Source organism: Giraffa tippelskirchi, chromosome Y (genome assembly GCF_054371585.1).
Source record: "Giraffa tippelskirchi isolate mGirTip1 chromosome Y, T2T-mGirTip1v1.2.pri, whole genome shotgun sequence".
NCBI classification, from domain to species: domain Eukaryota; kingdom Metazoa; phylum Chordata; class Mammalia; order Artiodactyla; family Giraffidae; genus Giraffa; species Giraffa tippelskirchi.
This window is the reverse complement of record NC_137290.1, coordinates 9,986,480-10,005,086: the sequence shown is the minus strand read 5'-3', so window position 1 is coordinate 10,005,086 and position 18,607 is coordinate 9,986,480. Positions and strand designations below refer to the sequence as shown.

At 44.9% G+C, this 18,607-nt stretch overlaps 1 pseudogene; it reads left to right on the top strand.

The window, feature by feature from the left end:
- Positions 1 to 792: 792 nt before the first annotated feature.
- LOC145537684 (zinc finger imprinted 2-like) lies at positions 793 to 17,074 on the top strand (annotated as a pseudogene).
- The last annotated feature ends 1,533 nt before the right edge of the window (positions 17,075 to 18,607 follow it).

The following is an 18,607-nucleotide window of genomic DNA, read 5'->3' as shown; positions in this document are numbered from 1 at the left end:
AGGCAAGAGTACTGGCACAAGGCCACCCAAACTGTTGGAGCCGCCTGGGCCTGTCCCCCACACAGTTGGCCAGGTGGGCTTGCTGGTGTCATCTTCTCCATGGCAGAGTCTATTGTCTGTGGCCGCCACTCTTCTCTCCAGTCCTCTGGATTCCTGGGACCCCCAAAGAGGTCACCATTCTAGCTTCCAAACTACATATCTGGAAAAAAAAAAAGCAAAAACAAAACAGGAATACAATCTAGTCCAGACTGAAGGGCCCCAACCCATGGAGAGGTGCATGGTCCTCAACCCCAACAAGGGCCTCTATGAGCAGCAAAACCACAGCTCCACACAAGCTCACCATTAACACCTGCAGCCATGCCAGGGGCATGTCCCCAGTATTGACAAAGAGTATAGACTTCAAGTCCTCTACCAGCTCGAGAAACTCTGCTAGCAAGACCTCTCCACCGTCCACCTTAGCCACGCCCGAAAGACTCTCTACTGCAGCACATCAGGCCCAAGGCATACTCAACTGAGAATAATTGGAGGTCACACTACAGGTAGAGTAGGCCTTGGAGAAGACGGACACTCAAAGTGAAGCCATATAGAAGCCTTTAGTGCCAGTTTTGGAGAGAAAATGCTGATCTCCCAGATGATCAGGTCAATAGGATTCAAATCACTACTAACACTCAGCCTAGCTAAAATGAAGTGCAGGTTCCCTCTATGGAACTTAATAAATTTCACTGCAGGCCTGTCTGCAACCTCTAATTTCCATTCCTCAAAGGTTTTCGGTCAGTCAGCAGGCAGCCCAAAATGTGGACGGTAAATGGGGACTCGTGGAAGACAGTGAGGACTGCAAGAACAGAGAATCTTTCCCAGGCCGAGGACAGAGAATGCTACAGGTTGGTGATATGATGGAGGGAGTTGGAAAGGAGAACGAAGGGGAGATCTATGAGCTACAAGCTGGCTTTTTGAGGTGGTGGGAGCTGCTTCAGACATGCCTGCAGGCCTTGGGGACGTATTTCCAAATTTAATAAAGAAATGTGGTCGCTGGCCTCAGTGAGCTTTTACAATCTTAATGCCTCAGCATACTGCTGCTGCTAAGTCGCTTCAGTCGTGTCTGACTCTGTGCGACCCCACAGACGGCAGCCGACCAGGCTCCCCAGTCCCTGAGTCTCCAGGCAAGAGCACCGGAGTGGGTTGCCATTACCTTCTCCAATGAATGAAAGTGAAAAGTGAAAGGGAAGTCGCTCAGTCGTGCCCAACTCTTGGCGACCCCCACCATGCTCCGTCCATGGGATTTTCCAGGCAAGAGTACTGGAGTGGGTTGCCGTTGCCTACGCACTAGACTAGACTACATGCAGTGTCACCACTTAGAAATTCAGCAGATATTTGGGGGGTTGTGTGGAACTTGCTGGAGACTTGCTGTATCAGACTTGTTCCAACACTTAGAATACTTAATAGAGCTGGAGCCAGGACTCAGCTATAGTGGACTGTTCTCGTAAGCATTATTCAGTTCAGTTCGGTTGAGTCACTCAGTCGTGTCCGACTCCTTGTGACCCCGTGGACACCAAGCTTCCTTATTCATCACCAGTTCCCCCGGCTTGCTCAGACTCATGTGCGTTGAGTCAGTGATGCCATCCAACCATCTTATCCTCTCTCATCCCCTTCTCCTCCTGCCTTCAGGCTTTCCCAGGGTTAGCGTCTTTTCCAGTGAGCCAGTTCTTCGCATCAGGTAGCCAACAGTTGGAGCTTCAGCATCAGTCTTCCAATGAACATTCAGGACTGATTTTCTTTAGGACTGCCCGGCTGATCTTGCATTCCTGGGGACTCTCAAGAGTCTTCTCCAACACCACAGTTCAGAAACATCAATTCTTTGGCACTCAGCTTTCTTTATGGTCCGGTTCTCACGTCCGTCCATGACTATGTGAAAAGCCATAGCTTTGACTGGATGGGCCTTTGTCAGTAGTTTAATGTCTCTGTTTTTTAATATGCTGTCTAGCTGTGTTATAGGTTTTCTTCCAAGGAGCAAGGGTGTTTGAATCCCATGGCTGCATTCAGCATCTGGAGTGATGTTGGAGTTGAGGAAAGTAAAACGTGTCCGTGTTTCCACTGTTTACCTTTCTATTCACCCTGAAGTGATGAGACCGGTTGCCATGATCTTAGTGTTTTGAATGTTGAGTTCTAAGCCAGATTTTTCACTGCCCACTGTCACTCTCGTCAGGCCAGACTCTTCAGTTCCACCTCGCTTTCTGCCAAAGGGTAGTGTCATCTGCATATCTGAGGTTAGCGATATTTCTCCCGGCCATCTTGATTCCAGGTTGTGCTTCATCGAATCCGGCCTTTTGTATGATGTACTGTGCATATAACTTAAAAAATCAAAGTGGCACTATACAGACTTGACGTACTCCTTTCCCCCTATTCGGAACCAGTCCATTGTTCCACGCCCTATTCTAACTGTTGCTTCCTGAGCTGCATACAGATCTCTCAGGCGGCAGGTAAGGTGTTCTGGTATTAGCGTTTCCTTAAGAATTTTCCACAGCTTGGTGTGATTCACACAGGCCAAGGCTCTAGCGTACTCAGTGAAGCAGAAGTACGTGTTTTTCTGGAATTCTCGTGCTTTTTTGTGATCCATCGGATGTTGGCAATTTGCTCTCTGGTTCCTCTGCCTTTTCAAAGTCCCGCTTGAGCATCTGGAGGTTCTCGTTTCACTTACTGTTGAAGACTTGGAGACTTTGAGCCTTCCTTTGCCTGATGTGTGAGATGAGTGCAACTGTTGGTAGTCTGAACATTCTTTGACGTGGTGTTTCTTTGGGATAGGAATGAAAACTGGCCTTTTCCAGTACTGTGGCCACTGCTGAGTTTTCCAAATTTGCTGGCATATGGAGTACAGCACTCTCACAGCCTCATCATTTAGGATTTGAAATAGTTCAGCCGAAATTCCATCACCTGCACTAGCTTTGTTCATACTGGTGCTTCCTAAGGCCCAGTTGACTTGTCAGTCCAGGAAGTCTGGCTCCAGGTGAGTGAGCACACCATCGTGGTTATCTCGGTCATTGTCAGTAGTTCTTCTATGTATTCTTGCCACCTCTTCTTAGTATCTTCTGCTTCCGTTAGGTCCATACCATTTTTGTCCATGATTGTGCCCCTCTTTGCATGAAATATTCCCTTGGTATGTCTAATTTTCTTGAAGAGACCTCTAGTCTTCCTCAGTGTATTGTTTTCCTGTATTTCTTTGCACTGAATGCTTAAGAAGGCTATCTGCTGTCTCCTTGCCATGCTTTGGAACTCTGCATTCGGGTGGATACATCTTTCCTTTTCTCCAGTGCTTCTCACTTCCCTTCTTTGTTCAGCTATTTGAAAGGCCTTCTCAGACAACCTTTTGCCTCTTTGCAGTTCTTCTTGTGGATGGTTGTCATCACTGCCTCCTGGACAGCGTTACGAACTTAGTGACCTGGGGAGTTCATCTTCCAGCGTCCTATCTTTTGCCTTTTCATACTATTCATGAGGAGCCGGGAAAGGTCAGTTTTCATTCCAGTCCCAGAGAAAGGCAAGGCCAAAGAATGCTCAGACTACTGCACAATTGCACTCATCTCACACGCTAGAAGAGTAATGCTCAAAATTCTCCAAGTCAGGCTTCAGCAATAAGTGAACCGTGAACTTGCAGATGTTGAAGCTGGTTTTAGAAAAGTCAGAGGAGCCAGAGATCAAATTGCCAACATGCGTTGGATCATCGATAAAACAAGAGAGTTCGAGAAAAACACCTGTCTGCTTTGTTGAGTATGCCAAAGCCTTGGACTATGTGGATCACAAAGAACTGTGGAAAATTCTGAAAGAGATGGGTGTACCAGACCAGCCGACCTGCCTCTTGAGAAACCTGTATGCAGGTCAGGAAGCAGCTGTTAGAACTTGTCATGGAAAAACAGTCAAAGGCTTTGGCATAGTCAAGAAAGCAGAAATAGATGTTTTTCTTGACCTGTCTTGCTGTTTGGATGATACAACGGATGTTGGCAATTTGATCTCTGGTTCCTCTGCCTTTTCTAAAACCAGCTTCAACATCTGGAAGTTCATGGTTCACGTATTGCTGAAGCCTGACTTGGAGAATTTTGAGCATTACTTTACTAGCGTGTGAGATGAGTGCAATTGTGCAGTAGTTTGAACTTTCTTTGGCATTGCCTTTCTTTGGGATTGGCGTGAAAACTGACTTTTTCCAGTCCTGTGGCCACTGCAGAGTTTTTCCGAATTTGCTGGCATATTGAGTGCAGCACTTTCACAGCATCATCTCCCAAGATTTGAAATAGCTCCACTGGAATTCCATCACCTCCACTACCTTTGTTCGTAGTGATGCTTCCTAAGGCCCACTTATTCCACCTTCCAGGATGTCTGGCTCTAGGTGAGTGATCACACCATTGTGATTATCTGGGTCGTGAAGATCTTTTTTGTACAGTTCTTCTGTGTATTCTTGCCACCTCTTCTTACTATCTTCTGCTTCTGTTAGGTCCCTACCATTTCTGTCCTTTATGGAGCCCATCTTTGCATGAAATGTTCCCTTGGTATCTCTAATTTTCTTGAAGAGGTCTCTAGCCTTTCCCATTCTGTTGTTTTCCTCCATGTCTTTGCATTGATCACTGAGGAAAGCTTTCTTATCTCTCCTTGCTATTCTTTGGAGCTCTGCATTCACATGGGTATATCTTTCCTTTTCTCCTTTGCTTTTGACTTCCCTTCTTTTCACAGCTGTTTTTAAGGCCTCCTCAGACAGCCATTTTGTTGTTTTGCATTTCTTTCCATGGGGATGGTCTTCATCGCTGTCTCCTGTACAATGTCACGAACCTCCGTCCATAGTTCATCAGGCAGTCTGTCTGTCAGATCTAGTCCCTTAAATCTATTTCTCACTTCCACTGTATAGTTATAAGGGATTTGATTTAGGTCATACCTGAATGATTTCTTGTTTTCTCCATTGTCTTCAATTTCAGTCTGAATTTGGCAATAAGGAGTTCATGATCTGAGCCACAGTCAGCTCCCAGTCTGTGGATTAGATGAGCAATTGGATCAGATTAGCAGTTGCCAAACTCTAAGCTTTAACCTTTTCTGCCTCAGAGGATAGTGTATGCAATAGATAATGATTTCAGCTGTTGGAGCTGAATTATGGAATGAATGTGGGCCTGCAAGGTCTGTCTTCCATTTTTTTTTTTCCTTTTCCTGCAAGCTTCATAATCAAGACATCTCCCTGGAACCTCTCAACTCTTTCATATATAGATATTTTCAATACCAACCACTTGGCTATTTTGCTCCTTAGAAGCCTTCTTATTCGTACGTATCTAATTCTGTGCACATCACTTTGTAATAGGGCATGCAGTTTAGAGGTTGACCTTACTGCCCGGATTGGGCTTCTCTGGTAGCTCAGTTGGTACAGAATCCGCCTGCAATGCAGGAGACCCCGGTTCAATTCCTGGATGAGGAAGATCTGCTGGAGAAGGGATAGGTTACCCACACCAGTATTCCGGCCTAAAGGATTCCATGGGCGGCTGAGTCCGTGGAGTCGCAAAGACTCAGACACACCTGAGCAGCTTTCACTTTGACTTTAGAACCTGGATTACTAGTAGCAGCCATTAAAGGAACCATTCGATAGGATAATTGGACCCCGGACCTTGGACTTTGAGTATGGCGGCTAGTCAGTGGAATACATGCATGGTATTCTCATTGTACTTGATGTGCACGGCTCAGACAGTAAGATACCTGCCTGCAACGTGGGAGACCCAGGTTCAGTGCCTTTGTCAAGATCCGCTGACAAAGGAACTGTCTACCCATTCCGGTATTCTTGGCTGGAAAATTTCACGGACGGAGGAGCCTGGTGGGGTCCAGTCCATGGGGTCGCCAAGATCGGACACCATTGAGCAACTGACACTTTCCAACTCCTATAATATATGGGTGTGGGTTGCTTCATGGCAAATTTTAGTGGCCCAAGGGTCAGAGGTAACCTCGGATACAGGCATACAATAAGTAGGAAGACCAGTGGTAAAAACGAGAGGCAGTGTGGTCTGCTGGGAAGACCGCACCAGACTATACCTATTATAGTGCACCACTCAGGTCCCTTTCACTAGGCACCCCTCAACTCCATAAATCCTGGCCACTAATCTTTGTGAAAGGTTCCCTGTTCTGGAAAATTGCCTTTGGTCACATGAAAGCCTCCTCATCCAAGAGGTGAAAATCCCACATCTATGGGTGAAATTTTGACTGAGTGACATGGAAGCAAATGCCTTAATACAAAGTGAGATAAAGCCTGGTGCAACTTGGTCTCTGCTTGACCTTAGATTTTGTTTTCCCTCTGCTATATCTTGCTTCCCTCATTCCATTTCTCCTGGAAAACCCTCACCATTGAGTCCTGTGAGTAGCAAACATGGGCTCTGCTTTTAGGGAATCTGATGGAAAACATTCCCACCACAGAATAGCAACTACCACTCGCCAAGAAAAGGAAAGGGAAAAATATTCATACTCTAGCCTCAGTTTCTCTTAAGGTAAAATGCCACTCTCTGCTGCTATTTGCTATCCTTTGTGCAGACCTCTGAGATTACATTGTTTGCTGTTTCGTTTTTTTCTTTTTCTTTTCCTTTTTGATGTTCCTTGGCCACATAAGTCATGGAAAGGTATGCTTTTCTTAGAAGCTGATGATGTTTTTTTTTAGCTGATCTTTGGATGGACACCCAAAGTTGGTGGTTTTAACTTGTAAACAATATACTTCATTTTTTCAAGGGCTAGGATCTTAATAATCTGTCTTCAAGTCCAGAGTTTATTAAGATTTGTAAGTTTAAACATGTTTCTTATTGATTCCATTATTTAGGTTGAATGTTTCAAATACAGACCTCTACCCCAGAAGAGAATCAAATAAAATCGCAAGTGAAATAGACTTGGGAGACGATCGTCTATTCCAGTTAGAGAAGACAATCTATCAAAGTGCATTGAGCAGGTCAATCTAAAATAGTAATCTAATAACAATCTGTAAAGTCAGAAAACTCTGCACGAGGAACTTAAAATAAGATTTCGTAGGCATGAGGTGGCCAAAGTATTGGAGTTTCAGCTTCAACATCAGTCCTACACCACCACCACCAAGAGTCCCCCTTCTCGACAGTATTTGGTATTGTCCAACGTCTTAATTTTTGACAGTTGAATGAGTATAAAGTCATACTTTGTCATTTTGAAATGCATTTTCTTATTATAAGATTGGCCATCTCTGCATATTTATGAGCTGTTTGTGTTTTGTGGATGAGTCACTGAGGCTTAACCTATCCACACTCACAGAGCTTGTAAGAGAGAACCAGAACGTAAACCCAACTGTCTCTTTTTCCTGGGATTGGGGTATACTGCTCAGCTTTTATTTGCATTTTTCTCTCTTTATTAAGGAACTTAAAAGGAACTTTCTCCTCCCACACAGATCTCTAGAAATTCGCAGCAGGAGCTGTCTTAGAAATATTCCCACTTCTCTCAGACTTCAAGACAAAAGAAAGATATACTTATTTATTCTCTTTCTTTTTTATGTTTTAAATTATGAAACTATGATAACACATTTACAGGAGGCTTGGAGAGTTCAGAACAAAGTTACATATAGTTCCACTATGTGGTGGTTGGTGGTTTAGTCGCTAAGTCAAGTCCAGTTCTTGTGACTGCATGGACTGTAGCCTGCCAGGCTCCTCTGTCCATGGGATTCTCCAGGCAAGTATACTGGAGTGGGTTGCCATTTCCTTCTCCAGGGGTCTTCCCGACCCAGGAATCAAACCCAAGTCCCCTGCATTGCAGGGAGATTCTTTACCAACTGAGCTATGAGGGAGCTATGGGGGAAGTTCTACTATAAATTAGAATTATTTTTAAGTAGATAAATTACAATTTTTAGTTGGACTTCCAATATCAAACTCAAAAAATTAATGGAATGAATAAAGGTAGAAGTCTATAGTAGATCTGAAAAGCAGTATGAACCAATTGGACATAACTTCAGATTTATATAGTTTTCACACAACAAGAGAATCCAAATTGTGTTCAAGTTCCCATAGACTATAAACTAGGAGACCCTGGAACATATCCAGGAACATAAAGTGCAAAAGTTTCATGGCCTGAAGGTATTGAAATCATATACACTCTGTTCTCCTATCACTGTGGAATTATGATAGAAGTTAATAGCAAAAGATATTGGAAAATAACCCACATATTTTCAAGTGCAGTGTGACGTTTCCCAAGAGAGATCTTTGACTTAGCCATTGAAAGCCTCTATAAAGTTAGAAGACTGAAAGAAACAAGAGGGTGATTGCAGAGAAGAAAACATTTTAATGAGAAGGACTTAAAGGAAAGAAACCCTTGTAGGTCCCTGAAACCTTTGGATTAGAGTCTTTCTGCTTGTCTGAAGGTGTGCTTCATGGTCAGTCCCCTCTTATCAGATACCTTTCCCCCTCTTTGGGATAATTCCGGATTTCAATCATTTAGGAGTATATCTGGTATTTCAGGAATTGGTGACTTTCGAGGATGTGGCTGTGGACTTCAGTCCAGAGGAATTACCCTAACCTCAGTGCTTCTCAGAGGAAGCTCTACCGGAAGGTGATGCTGGAAAATTACAGGAACCTGGTCTCCCTCGGTAAGCCATGATGACCAAAATTGTTTCCAGACATTGGCATATGTCCCTAGTGGCAGAATCTTTGGAAACAGGCTTTATTTTTCTTGTGTGTAAATTTGCACTTGCCTGTTATCTCAGAGCCTTTAGAAACCAGGCTGGGAGTTCCTGAGGGTACAGGACAGAACCCCCAAGTTATAAGTCTCCTTCTTCAACAGGGTACCAGTTCCCTAAACCTGACATTATCTCACAGCTGGAAGAGGAGGGGTCACATGCTAGGGAGGAAGACGGGAGTGCAGTGACATGTCAAGGTGAGCCGTGAGACCGGGATCTTGGGGAGACAACCCTGGTCAGTGAGCAGGGGCTGGGAGCTGGTCCTCAGAGCCCACTCAGCTTAGGCAGAGGGCCGGTAGGTGCTTTCACCTTAGGGGCTCGTGTGGTCACGCCACATCATGCTCACTCAGTACTTCTTTTATCTCCTCTCTGAAGCTCATCTCTTCCTCTCCTGCTTAGCTCCAGGGAGGCCAGTTTCCGTATCCTCTAATGTTCAAGCCCCTGCATTCATTTGTGCCTTTCCCCTGACAGCTAGAAATCAGAGGTCTTTCCTCTGTCACTGAGACAAGCAAAAACCTTGGTGTGATACCACTGCTCTTTCCAGCCCTCAGGGAGTTGACGTTACAAAGCACACATCAGGTTCTTACCACTCCCAAAAGAAAATCCAGACTTCTAGCAAAACATTTAAATCTGTCCCAGTCTGGTCCAAAAGTCACATCCAGCTTCATCTCTCATAGATACTCCTAGTAGAACCCTATATTGCTGCTCCCCAGGACTGTGTACTTCCATAGTCAGTGTCTGCTCAGAATAAGATTGCCGCCCATTTCACTGCTTGCTGAGCCCTAATGCCTTCCCCTGCCTGATCTTTTTCTGTTCCCAGATGAAATTCCCCAAACTCTCCTTTTGTACATTTATAGCCTGATTATAGAGTCTCTATACAGAGAGACTGTTCAGTCCAATGAACACCCAGCACTGATGTCCTTTAGGATGGACTGGTTGGATCTTCTTGCAGGCCAAGGGACTCTCAAGAGTCTTTTCCAACAGCACAGTTCAGAAGCATCAATTCTTCAGCACTCAGGTTTCTTCCCCCTGCAACTCTCGCATCCATATGTGACTACTGGAAAAACCATAGCCTTGACTAGATGGACCTTTGCTGGCAAAATAATGTCTCTGCTTTTAAATATGCTGTCTCGGTTGGTCGTAAATTTCCTTGCAAGGAGTAAGTGCCTTTTAATTTCATGGTTGCAGGCACCATCTGCAGTGATTTTGGAACCCCCCAAAATAACGTCTGACACTGTTTCCACTGTTTCCCCATCTATTTCCCATGAAGTGATGGGACCGGATGCCATGATCTTTGTTTTCTGAATGTTGAGCTTTAAGCCAACTTTTCCACTCTCCTCTTTCACTTTCATCAAGAAGCTCTTTAGTTCTTTTTCACATTCTGCCATAAGGGTGGTGTCATCTGCATATGTGAGGTTATTGATATTTCTCCCAGAAATCTGGATTCCAGCTTGTACTTCATCCAGCCCGGCATTTCTCAGGATGTACTCTTATTAGATCTTAGGGATACTAATTTAAAAGAGACAACATAATAAATTGTGCAAAGCATAAAATATACACATACAATAAGAGTTGTACACAGTACAATGGAATATTAGCCATTAAAAAGAATGAAATAATGCCATTTGCAGCAACATGGATGGACCTAGAGATTGTCATAACGAGTGAAGTAAATCAGACAGAGAAGGAGAAATATCATATGGCATCCCTCATATGTGGAATCTAAAATGAAATATAAATGAAGTTACACCACAGAAAGTCTCTCAGACTTAGAGAACAAACTTACGGTTTGTTCTTATGGATAAACTTATGGATAACCAACAAAGTCCTACTGTATAGCACAGGAAACGTTGCTCAATGTTCCCTGGCAGCCTGGATGGGAGGGGAATTTGGGGGAGAATGGATAAATATATACATATGGCTGAGTCCCTTCACTGTTTACCTGAAACTATCACAACATTGTTAACTGGCTATACCTCAATACAAACAAAAAGTTGTTTTTTTTTTTTTTAAGTTGTATAAAGGTATGATGACTGAGTAAAATATTTGCATGGGAGCAAGAACCACGGGGGTAATACCATGTTCAGGGGGATGATTTTCCTTTTTATCTTAATAATATTTTCTTTCAGCAAACGAAAATCAAGATTCAAATGTGCATAAATTGCTTTTATATGATTACATATTGTGACATCTTAATATGTATGAATATATAATCCCTTTATCTACTCTCGCTGCCCGGATTTTAACATAAGGAGATAGAAAACCACTTAAGACAATGTAACCTCCTACTTATGATCTCTTAAGAGGTGCTGCTAATAAATTGAACATGAAGTTTTTAACTTTTTATTTTCTATAGCCAGTTAACAATGCCGTGATAGTTTCAGGCAGACAGCAAAGGGACTCAGCCACAGATACACATGTGTCCGTTCTCCCCCAAACTCCCCTCACATCCAGGCTGCCACTGAACACTGAGCAGAGTTCCCTGTGCTCCACAACAGGTCCTTGTTGGTTCTCTGTTTTAAATACAGCCATGTGTACATGTCTGTCCCACGCTCCCTAACCATCCCTTCCCTGCATCCTTCCCCTCAACAACCATATGTTGAACATACAGCTTTTTCACACTTGACTTCGTGTGGTGCCCCTGGCAGGCACCCTGGACAAGACACCCACACATAAGAAAATATTCGTGAGTAACCTTCAGCCTAGAAAATAAGAACAAGGGAGAAAAACAAGATTCAGAACAAGATATGAATTTCCAAGAAGTTGACGTGCACTTAAGGTATGTGTGTGACTTAGAGGTGGGAGTCTCCTGACCTCTGGATGTTTCATGTGGATTCTGAGAAAAATGTCTGCTTCTTTAATTAGATGGAAATGTACACAACAGAGAGCTTTGCATCAAGTCTGACATTTAGTGCATGACTCCCTGGGACCCTCCAAGCTGGGTTGTTGACCTATTTTTCCTCTGGACCCCAAGCTGTGTTAACTCCTCACTGACTTCTAATCCGGAATCAGCGATCCCTGTTGGGAACGTCCTTGTTGCTTCCCCCTTATCTCCATTCCTCCCTCAACCACTGTTATTTCTTACTTTTTGCGTTGCTGTTGTTGTTCGTCACCGAGTCACGTCCACTTCTTTGCTATCCCACGGATGCAGCACGCCAGGCTTCCCTCTCCTTCGCCATCTCCCAAAGTTTGCTCACACCCACGTCCATTGAGTCGGTGATGCCATCCAAACATCTCATCCTGTGCCACCTCCTTCTTCTCTTGCCTTCAGTCTTTCCCAGCCTCAGGTCTTTCCCAAGGAGTCCGCTCTTCACATCAGGTGGCCATAGTATTGGAGCTTCAGCTGGAATGTCAGTCCTTCCAATCAATATTCAGAGTTGATTTCCTTTAGGATTGACTGCTTTGATCTCCTTGCAGTCTAAGGGACTGTCAAGAGTCGTCTAATAAAATTGAAGCCAACAGATATAAACTGCCTGTATGGATCTCAGACACCACTTTAATCATTTGACATGTGATTGGGTTCAGGATACCTCACCCCAAAATATGGCACCTGGCATATTGAAGGTGAAGCAGTTTGAGAAAACAGCGGAAGGAAGAGGTTCACTCTCTTCCCCTTCCCCCTTCTTCCATGAAACAAGCCATAATCCCATCATGGGAGAGGTACCCTGCCTATAGCAGGAGGAAAGGAGCATTCTTATCTCCAAAGGGTGAGGAACTCTTCCATGAGGAAGCCTAACACACAGGCCTTGCTAAGTTTCTGCCAGCTTATTACACTCACCTCTTATTCCTTAACTGATCATATTCTTCCACAACTGTCCCCACCTCATCAAACCTAGTTTGAAATACTCAGGTCTGTTTCTTTAGGTCTTCATTTCCTTAGGAAGGCTCCTGCGTCACTTAAAACATATTAAAATAAGTTGTAAGCTTGTCTCCAGTTAATGTGTCTTTGTTGATTCATTTTCAGACGCACCCAGCGACCCTCAGCACGTGGAAGAAAACATTATCCACCTCTACATATTTTAATCCTTACATTTAGTAACTTGCTGTCCTTTTAGTCTAGAAGGACAGACTGAGGCTCAGAGAGCTTGAATGACCTCCAAATTGCAGGTTTTCAGATACAATACATAGAAGGGCACTTCTGGGGAATCCCCCACACCAGGGGTTTGTGAGCTGCACGTGTATACCTAAAATGCCATCACCAAATCTCAGGTCATAGGTTTTCTCTTAAGTTCTCTTCCTGGAGTTTTCTAGTTTTGGTGTTGCATTTGGGTGTCTGATCCACTTTGAGTTAGTTTTTGTCACAGGTATAAGACCAGTGTCAAGAATATTAACCATTATGCCATCATCACCATAATCAACATCACAATGACTAAAATACTTATTGCACCTTTCACTATACTTTCCCTACGTATCTCGAGGCCCTGATAAATGTTCTTTAGTTAAATACAAATGGCTCCTCAACACAGGAAAACATATTCTACCTTGCTCCTGAAAAATTTCTCGACCCTAGTTTTGGAAAACCTGAAAAAGCATCCTATAACACTGAGAATGCAGGTTTGCTCACACAGGCTGGTGGGGGTCTGATAGGCAAGCGTCTATGGAAGGCAGCTTAGAAATCTCTGTCAAAATGACACACACATGTGCACTGTGGCTCAACAATTCCACTGCAGGGGATTTATCTTCCCAGAAGGTTTACACAGCAGCAGAACTGCTGAAGCTCATAGTTTTGCACAGAATACTGGTAGCAAAGGGCTGAAAACAACTCAGCCACCCAGTAGTCAGGGATGGGGTAAATAAATCAAGTCACAACAACAGTACAACAGAATTCAAACAGCTGTTCAGAAACAGTAGGCAAATTCTCTTTGTACTGATATGAAAAGGTCTCTGAGATAGGAAAAATTGAAGGCATAGAACAATGGGTACAGTCTGCCACCTTTTGTATAAAAAAGGTAGGAAACGAGACTATGAGTATTTTTGCAAACTAAAAATGTTTCTACTCTATTTGTACAGACATATAGTTACATATAATATGAATCTGCGTGGCATCATGATATACTTGTTATAGTTGGTCAGTCGTGTCTGACTCTTTGAGACCCCATGGACTCGACAGTCCATGAAATTCTCCAGGTATGAATACTGGAGTGGATAGGTGTTCCCGTCTCCAGGGGAGCTTCCCTACCCAGGGATCGAACCCAGGTCTGCCTGCGTTGAGGGTGGATTTTTCACCAGCTGAGTCACAAGGGAATGCCAAGAACATTGCAGTGGGTAGCCTATCCCTCCTGCAGCGGATCTTCCTGACCCAGGAATCGAACCAGACTCTCCGGCATCGCAGGCGGATTCTTTACCAACTGAGCTTCCGGGGAAGCCTTATATTGCTATCAAGGAAGTACTTATATTAGTTAAGTACACATTTTAAGCTACAGTATGTACCACACTGTGTCACATTATAGGTTGTGTTACATCGTCACAGTTCTTATTTAGAAAATATATTTTATATTTTAAACTATTTATATCTATTACAGGTAAATATCTACCGAATTTATAGTATAGATATGTATAATACGTATCAATGATAACGACATATATGTGTATAACGCACATATGTATATACGCATGTATCTCTATTTTCATATACACAAAGACACTGTGGAAGGACACTGAAAACATGTTCACGCTTTCATAATTATTCACAGTTGCATAATTATTCAGTTTAATAATCATACGTATTCAAATAATTGCACCGGTCACCTGAGTGTTCCGTGGTTTTATAGCATGAGAATTTGGTCGGTGGCACACACAAAGTGAGAAGGCTTTTCACTGCATACTGTTTATTTTGAAACCGTTTTAAACCACGTGCTAACCACTGCCAAAACTCGTAAAGCATCTAAAGGAAGTAGTCCTCCGGCCCCTCCCAGCCCTCTCTAGGCCAGGTGGTCCTCGCGGGCCCGCCCGGCGGAGCCGGCCAGAAGCGGCCTGCGTTTTCTGCGCGGCGCTTTCTGCACCGGCCGTCCCACAGGGCGCATGCGCAGACCGCTGGTAGCGCCTGCCTGGCGGGTTTGCGCTGCAAGACCGAGGTGCAGAGGTTCGGTCAGGCGAGGGTGTCCGTCTGCGAGGTGAGTGCGCGGCGGCCAGGGCCCGGACGCGAGGGAGAGGCCCTGGGGGTGAGGGCCCGGCTCGCGGGCAGGGAGGTGCGGGCGTCCCCTCAGGGCCGCCGGGGCAGACGCTCCTCTTCGCGGGGAAGTCGACGGAAAGGGAGGCGCGAAGTAGCGGCCCTGAGGGGAAGGGGTGCGGGAGGCCGCGCGGGCCAAGTCAGCTCTGAGGAGGACGCGGCGGCCTCCCTGTTGCTCACGCCCCGGCTTCCTGCCAATGCTTCCCCGGCCGGAAGGCCTTCCACCCGCCCTCCTCCTCCCGCGTCGCACCTTCCTCCCCGCCCCAGGACCCCGCAGACCCTCCCTTTTTATGGCCTCTCTGCTCTCACCCCCAAGAACGCGTTCCTTGGTCCCTGAGGACCCTCCCCGTCCTCTCGGACCGCTGCCCTCCCCTTCGAGGACCCCACGGGCCTTCCCTTTCAGACACACCTTTGGCCTCCTCAAGGACTCCCGCCCTAGAAAACCCTCCTTCCCCCTCGAGGACCCCTCCCTTCCCTTCCCGTCCCCCCTCTCCCCGTTTGGAGGATAAGTCTCTATACAGACTTATGAACATCCAGGTGGATAACGCTTTGCTCAGAATCAGCGTTTAATAAATGTTGAATTGAATGAGTAAAATGAGAGATTGGGAGCCAAGAAAAGAGTTGGAGTACTCTTGCTTTATTCTGAGTGAGAAGGTGTTGACCGGGGTACTCCAGTGTTTCCCCAATAGTCCTACAGAATTATGATAATAGGGGTTCTTTACAAAAAACAACACAAAAAAACAAAAAGTGTTGCCTAACAAGATCAGTTCAAGAAATGCTACCTCTTACATTTCCCCTCTTTGAGATCTGAGATGCTGGTTAAGGGATCGGAAGAGTCCTACAAGAGTGAAAGCTGACTTGCATCGTACGGTATCTCCTGGATTGACCTGATAATAGAATCCATTTATGGCCACAGTTATACTAGTTCCTACAAACAGCAATGATGTACCAAGCATGGTGTGAAAGTTGCAGCCAAACCCCAGTCCCCCGTCTTTCTCTGGTTTCCTTCTCATTCTCTTGTCAGTGCCTCTGGCATCTTTGTCAATGTTCAGTCCTCCTAGATGGTCTTTTCTGCCTCACCTTCACCTATCCTTGGTTGCTGTATTCTGCATCCTTCTCCCACTCTCTCCTTACATCCCCAGACAACTCTCAAACCTCTGTACTAATTAATGTGTTTGTGATGTTCGGTCTCTTTCTTCTATTTCTACTATAATGATGTTTTTCTCTGAGTAAAAAATAGTAGAGGACCTTTTACATTTCTTTTAGGTTGTGAGGACCAATCTGAAACCAAAGATCTAACTCCAGAGCAAAGCCTGCCTGTAGAGACATCATCCTCGGGGGCAGGAATAAAGGATTTGGAGGCAGGTGACTCCTTGTGTGCCCACACGAGAGAGTCTTGTGCTGATGATCCACTGGAGTCACACCAGGTCAAGCCGGCACAAGTTTTGAGTCCCATAAAAATGAGTGACCCCAAGACCCTCGCTCAGGAAGGAAGCCACGAGGGTGATCAACTAGAGAAAAGCTCAGAACGTAAGAAAGCATCGGAGAGTCTGCTAGGAAAGGGTCCCCGGGAGCACAGTACTCTTGGAGTCTGCACCAGGTCCTGCCTGGCCCACAACTCGTTTTTCCTCCAAGAGAACAAACACTACAGATGTGAATTTTGTGGGAGAGACTTCAGTACCCGAGGAGGCCGGGAGAAGCACCAGCAAATCCACACGGGGAAGATGCCCTTTGTATGTAAACGGTGTGGAGAGGCCTTCTACCTCATGCCGCGCCTCAGCAGGCATCAGAAGACTCACTGGGATGGGAAGTCCTTGACCCAGCGTGCAGATGTCTACGGCCGCATGAGCGTTCAGAGGCAGGACTGCCATGAGCGTCTCGAATGCGGCAAAGCTTTCATCCAGGCTGTGCATCGTCTCCAGCATCTCAAAGCCCACGAAGCAGCAAGAGCCCTGCCATGTGAGTTACCCCGAGACAAGATGTATTTGATTGGATATAAGCGGCAGCACGACTACGTTGGAAAAAGAGCCCGTCAGTGTTGCGACTGTGGCAGAAGGTTGCGTCAAAGGTCGCACCTCATCCAGCACTACAGGATTCACGCTCAGGAGAGGCCTTACCAGTGCCAGCTGTGTGGGAAGTGTTTCAGCTGACCCTCCTGCCTCACTCAACATTACCAACTCCATTCTCAAGAGAAGCCCCTGGAGTGCCATTACTGTTGAAACACGTCCAGTCAGAATATTCTCAACCTCTTAGGCTTTCTCCTGGAGAGAGACCCTTGGAGTGCTCTGAATGAAAGAAGGTCTTGCACCAGCCCTCCCACCTTGTTAACAACTCGAAAACATGTCATGCTGTAGTCAGAAAACAGCAAGCGGTTGCAAGGGGATAGAACAGTCTTTTTGCAGACGGACAGTCAGCACGTGTGCCAGTCACTGAGGCAAAAAACCTCACAGAGTATTTTTGGGAAAGAAGCCGATAGATTTTGTCCTTCTCTGGTGGTGTCCATAGAATAGAGAACCTCGATTTTGACATCCCGACAAAAAATGTGTGACTGGCAGGTGTGCTCCAGACAGGAACTCTGTTGCCTGAATTTTTACAGAAGTTTTGACATACAATATCTTTACCACATGGGATGCATCAGCTAAGGGCATCGTAAAAAAGTGTGTGAGGTGTACCTATGGTGATAATCCACAAAGCTGAAGTAATTGGCAATGTGCTTACATAGACGTTCATAATTTTGAAAACATTGCCATGTGTTTTTTTTGATCTGTTAAGGAATGCTGCACTGCACCTGTGTTGAGGATATTTATTTCATATGTACAGATAGAGCAAACTTGAAACTCCAGGTTGTCATTTGATTTGACCTGGGTTGTAAGTGATGAGGCAAAAACTGAACCCCAGCTTGGTTTGGTTCGCTTGTTTGGTTTTTGAGAGTCCCTGAGATACTTATTTTAAATCTTGATGCTCAACCCAGGTTTGTTTTGTTCCTGCCACATTCTCTCTGAAGAAAAGTAACATCTGTACTGACCGAAGCCACCTTTCTTTTTAGTAATTTCAGTGTTATTTCATGTTAAATCAGATGGGACACTGGTGGAATTAGGGGGTCAAAGACATTGTTAAAGTGAAGTTCTCATAGCCATTTCTCTTACAATTTAGGATTAGATGAATTTTGGGGACACTGATCAGGGAAGAATATTTTTGCTAAACACTTTCTTATAATTGGTCTTGTAGTTCGTAAATCTGCTGCTGATCAAGTAGAATTTTTAGTAGTTTTATATTTGAGGGCTTGGGGTTTTGTATTTTTGAAAAAAGAAGGAGTATTTGAAAACGGTTTCTGTTGTTGGACTCTGGCATCATCAGCACAGCCAGCTTCACCTAAAGTCCTATTTCTGTGCTGAGCAGACCTCACTCAAAAGTATGAGCCACGAATTGCACTAAAAATCTCTTTCATGCCATAGTGTTCTAATGTAAAGGTTTTGCATCACTGACTGGAATGATGGTCAGATGCAAACACACCTGGGAACCAGGTGACCTAGTGTCTCAGAATCTGACTCCTGGCCTGGCAGGGTGGGTTGTGTCTGTCGTTATTCACTGCCGTGCTTTTTCTCATCCTGCCGTTTCTGACCTATGATGTGTGGCTCCAAAGTCATGAACTTAAAAACCAACATGAGTCATTAGGGCCTGCACCAGCCAAATGAGCACTTGATCCACATGAGCGCTCACTACACAGCCCCTCATCCTTGTTTCCCAAGTTC